Source organism: Rutidosis leptorrhynchoides, chromosome 4, assembly GCF_046630445.1.
Source record: "Rutidosis leptorrhynchoides isolate AG116_Rl617_1_P2 chromosome 4, CSIRO_AGI_Rlap_v1, whole genome shotgun sequence".
Taxonomy (NCBI): Eukaryota; Viridiplantae; Streptophyta; class Magnoliopsida; order Asterales; family Asteraceae; genus Rutidosis; species Rutidosis leptorrhynchoides.
The window spans coordinates 265,579,567-265,585,390 of NC_092336.1; the positions used below are offsets into that span (position 1 = coordinate 265,579,567).

At 34.3% G+C, this 5,824-nt stretch overlaps 1 non-coding gene across 1 annotated transcript; it reads right to left on the minus strand.

The window, feature by feature from the left end:
* Positions 1–681: 681 nt before the first annotated feature.
* LOC139845973 (small nucleolar RNA R71) lies at positions 682–788 on the minus strand. The gene has a single exon (XR_011758722.1). It is a non-coding gene; the product is annotated as a small nucleolar RNA R71 (small nucleolar RNA).
* Positions 789–5,824: the final 5,036 nt, after the last annotated feature.

Consider the following 5,824-nt stretch of genomic DNA (forward strand, 5'->3'; position numbering starts at 1 on the left):
TTTGTTGAATAGTTCGTGCGAAGCTCTGTTATCGAAGTACGAGGGAATTAGTAGCAAGAACCAAAAACATATTCAACTTTAGGATAGTTAGATTGTCTTAGATTAAATTAGATTACTTTAAATTAGACTACCTTAAATTAAGATTAACTTAGATTGCATTAGGATTACCGTAGTTTACCTTAGAAATTTAGTTGATCTGCTTAAAATTAAAAACAAAAAGGCATACCCAGTGTATGACTCAAACTCGATCTAGACCAGGGCAGTTGTTATTCGTACCTGATGCAGACGCAATAATCTCTAAAGCAAGCAAGGAAGCACGAATCATAAATTAAATGGCGTTACGCGTTACTTTAGCAGAAAATACCAAACCTTCGATTGAAGGTCGAGGAGGACCGATCATATTTCCAGAGATTCAAGGACACTCGTTCGAGTTAAAACATCACATCATATGGATTACCGAATGACGATCCTAATTCTCACCATGATAAATTCATATCTCTTTCGAATTCCTACAAACACCCAGGGATAGGACAAGATATAGTCTGGCTATACTTGTTTCCCTATTCTCTCACTCATCATGCTCAAACATGGTTCGAAGGACTGGAAAAAGATTCCATCACGTCATGGACGGATATGGCTACTAAATTCCTAACCAAATATTTCCCTCTTTCTAAACAAACCAAACTAAATAATGTCATCATTAACTTCAAACAAAGTTATTATGAATCTCCTTACACTGCATGGGAGCGATTCAAAACCCTGCTAAAGAAATGCCCTAATCACTAATTAGAACGGTCAGCTCAAATCTGTACCTTCTACAATGGTCTTACGATAAATCATAGGACGACGATCGATGCAGCATGAAATGTCCCGTTCATATTGATTATAAACGTTCCATATTAATTGATTTCTTCGCGAGGTTTTAACCTCTATATGAGACATTTTTCAAAGATTGCATTCATTTTTAAAACAACCATAACCTTTATTTTATCTATAAAGGTTTAAGAAGCATTACGTAGATTATCAAATAATGATAATCTAAAATATACCATTTACACACGACCATTACATAATGGTTTACAATAAGAATATATTACATCAAAAATAAGTTTCTTGAATGCAGTTTTTACATAATATCATACAAGCATGGACTCCAAATCTTGTCCTTATTTTAGTATGCAATAGCGGAAGCTCTTAATAATCACCTGAGAATAAACATGCTTAAAACGTCAACAAAAATGTTGGTGAGTTATAGGTTTAACCTATATATTATCAAATCATAATAATAGACCACAAGATTTCATATTTCAATATACATCCCATACATAGAGATAAAAATCATTCATATGGTGAACACCTGGTAACCGACATTTACAAGATGCATATAAGAATATCCTCTATCATTTCGGGAAATCCTTCGGACATGATAAAAACAACATCGAAGTACTAAAGCATCCAGTACTTTGGATGGGGTTCGTTAGGCCCAATAGATCAATCTATAGGATTCGCGTCAATTAGTAGATTGGTTTACTAATTCTTAGGTTACCAAGCAAAAGGGGCATATTCGGCTTCGATCATTCACCCATATAATGTAGTTTCAATTACTTGTGTCTATTTCGTAAAACATTTATAAAACTGCATGTATTCTCATCCCAAAATATTAGATTTTAAAAGTGGGACTATAACTCACTTTCACAGATTTTTACTTCGTCGGGAAGTAAGACTTGGCCACTGGTCGATTCACGAACCTATAACAAATATGTACATATATATCAAAGTATGTGCAAAATATATTAACAACATTTTTAATACGTTTTAATGTTTTAAGTTTATTAAGTCAGCTGTCCTCGTTAGTAACCTACAACTAGTTGTCCACAATTAGATGTACAGAAATAAATCAATATAAATTATCTTGGACCAATCCACGACCCAGTGTATCACAACTCAAACTATATATATTATTTTGGAATCAACCTCAACCCTGTATAGCTAACTCCAACATTACTGCATATAGAGTGTCTATAGTTGTTCCAAAATATATTATATAGATGGGTCGATATGATATGTCAAAACATTGTATACGTGTCTATGTTATCCCAAGATTAAGTAATATATATTAGAATACATGAATAATACAATATAAGTTTGTTAAGTTATGATTTGTATAGAATTGTTACAATATTTCCCATAGCTACAACAATAAAAAAAATATCCAATCTTAAAAGTCAAGTTATAAGGATTAACTTTATTTGCGAACAAGTTTAGAATTAACTAAACTATGTTCTAGTGATTAAAAGTTTAAATCTTCGAATAAGATAGTTTTATATGTATGAATAGAATGATGTTATGAACATAATTACTACCTCAAATTTAGTAGGTAAACCTACTGGAAGTGACAAGAAATGATCTAGCTTCAAAGGATCTTGGATGGCTTAAAAGTTCTTGAAGTAGGATCATGACACAAAAACAAGTTCAAGTAAGATTTTTACTCGAATTAAGATAGTTTATAGTTATAGAAATTGAATCAAAGTTTGAATATGATTATTACCTTGAATAAGAAAGATAACCTACTATAAATAACAAAGGTTTCTTGATCTTAGATGATTACTTGGAATGGATTAGAAAGCTTGGATGTAAACTAGTAAACTTGAAAGGATTTTCGAAGTGTTCTTGAAGTGTTCTTCCTAAGATGATTATAGATTGATTCCTGAAGTAATTTTTGATGAAGATGATGATCAGCTACTGGAAAAATTCGTTCATAAGTGTGTGTGTGTGTGTGTGTGTGTGTGTTGAGAGAGAATTAGAAAGAGAATTGGAAGTGAAATGGAGTGAATGATGAGTGGTAAGTGGTGAGTGGTGAGTGGGGTTAAAAGGAGTTCTAGTTAGTTGACTAGTTCATGGTAGAAGTTAAAATTGATTAGTCATACATGAAATAATCAAGAGTGGAATCCCATGCTAGTTCCTATTGGTATATACCCACCGTAAGTACGTCTAGAAGCTGTGTATAATACGGGTATGAATACGACTAGAATTCTTGATGAAAAAAAGAATGGGAATGTAAATGTACCCATTTTCGTTAAGTATGAGTGTTTTGATATATGTCTTGAAGTCTTCCAAAAGTATAATAATAAATCTAAATACACTACATGTATATACATTTTAACTGAGTCGTTAAGTCATCGTTAGTCGTTACATGTAAGTGTTGTTTTGAAAGCTTTAAGTTAACGATCTCATTTAATGTTGTTAACCCATTGTTTATTATATCTAATGAGATGTTAAATTATTATATTATCATGATATTATGATATGTCATTATATCTTAATATGATATATATACATTTAAATGTCCTTACAACGATAATCGTTACATATATGTCTCGTTTCGAAATCCTTAAGTTAGTAGTCTCATTTTTATGTATATAACTCATTGTTAATATACTTATGGAGATACTTACTTATCATAATCTCATGTTAACTATATGTATAACTATATATATATATCATCATGTCATTTTTACAAGTTTTAACGTTCGTGAATCGCCGGTCAACTTGGGTGGTCAATTGTCTACATGAAACTCATTTCAAATAACCAAGTCTTAACAAGTTTGATTGCTTAACATGTTGGAAACACTTAATCATGTAAAAATCAATTTCATTTAATATATATAAACATGGAAAAGTTCGGGTCACTACAGTACCTACCCGTTAAATAAATTTCGTCCCGAAATTTTAAGCAGTTGGAGGTGTTGTCGTATCTTCTGGAAATAAGTGCTGGTATTTCTTCTTCATCTGATCTTCTCATTCCCAGGTGAACTCGGGTCCTCTATGAGCATTCCATCGAACCTTAACAATTGGTATTTTGTTTTGCTTAAGTTTTTTAACCTCACGATCCATTATTTCGACGGGTTCTTCGATGAATTGAAGTTTTTCGTTAATTTGGATTTCGTCTAACGGAATAGTGAGATCTTCTTAAGCAAAACATTTCTTCAAATTCGAGATGTGGAAAGTGCTATGTACAGTCGCAAGTTGTTGAGGTAACTCAAGTCGGTAAGCTACTGGTCCGACACGATCAATAATCTTGAATGGTCCAATATACCTTGGATTTAATTTCCCTCGTTTACCAAATCGAACAACGCCTTTCCAAGGTGCAACCTTAAGCATGACTATCTCTCCAATTTCAAATTCTATATCTTTTCTTTTGATGTCGGCATAGCTCTTTTTTCGACTTTGGGCGGTTTTCAACCGTTGTTGAATTTGGATGATCTTCTCGGTAGTTTCTTGTATTATCTCCGGACCCGTAATCTATCTATCCCCCACTTCACTCCAACAAATCAGAGACCTGCACTTTCTACCATAAAGTGCTTCAAACGGCGCCATCTCAATGCTTGAATGGTAGCTGTTGTTGTAGGAAAATTCTGCGAACGGTAGATGTCGATCCCAACTGTTTCCGAAATCAATAACTCATGCTCGTAGCATATCTTCAAGCGTTTGTATCATCCTTTCGCTCTGCCCATCAGTTTGTGGATGATAGGCAGTACTCATGTCTAGACGAGTTCCTAATGCTTGCTGTAATGTCTGCCAGAATCGTGAAATAAATCTTCCATCCCTATCAGAGATAATAGAGATTGGTATTGAATGTCTGGAGATGACTTCCTTCAAATACAGTCATGCTAACTTCTTCATCTTGTCATCTACTCTTATTGGCAGGAAGTGTGCTGATTTGGTGAGACGATCAACTATTACCCAAATAGTATCAAAACCATTTGCAGTCCTTGGCAATTTAGTGATGAAATCCATGGTAATATTTTCCCATTTCTATTCCGGGATTTCGGGTTGTTGAAGTAGACCTGATGGTTTCTGATGCTCCGCTTTGACCTTAGAACACGTCAAACATTCCCCTACGTATTTAGCAACACCGGCTTTCTTACCTGGCCACCAAAAATGTTTCTTGAGATCCTTGTACATCTTCCCCATTCCAGGATGTATTGAGTATCTGGTTTTATGAGCTTCTCTAAGTACCATTTCTCTCATATCTCCAAATTTTGGTACCCAAATTCTTTCAGCCCTATACCGGGTTCCGTCTTCCCGAATATTAAGATGTTTCTCCGATCCTTTGGGTATTTCATCCTTTAAATTTCCATCTTTTAAAACTCCTTGTTGCGCCTCCTTTATTTGAGTAGTAAGGTTCGTGTGAATCATTATATTCATAGCTTTTACTCGAATGGGTTCTCTGTCCTTTCTGCTCAAGGCGTCGGCTACCACATTTGCCTTCCCCGGGTGGTAACGAATCTCAAAGTCGTAGTCATTCAATAATTCAATCCATCTGTGCTGCCTCATGTTCAGTTGTTTCTGATTAAATATGTGTTGAAGAATTTTGTGGTCGGCATATATAATACTTTTGACCCCATATAGGTAGTTCCTCCAAGTCTTTAATGCAAAAACAACTGCGCCTAATTCCAAATCATGCGTTGTATAATTCTGCTCGTGAATCTTCAATTGTCTAGACGCATAAGCAATTACTTTCATTTGTTGCATTAATACACAACCGAGACCTTGCTTTGAAGCGTCACAATATATCACAAAATCATCATTCCCTTCAGGTAATGACAATATAGGTGCCGTAGTTAACTTTTTCTTTAACAATTGAAATGCTTTCTCTTGTTCATCTTTCCATTCAAATTTCTTCCCTTTATGTGTTAATGCAGTCAAGGGTTTTTCTATTCTGGAAAAGTCTTGGATGAACCTTCTATAGTAACCAGCTAGTCCTAAAAACTGGCGTATGTGTTTCAGAGTTTTCAGGGTTTCCCACTTTTCAACGGTTTCA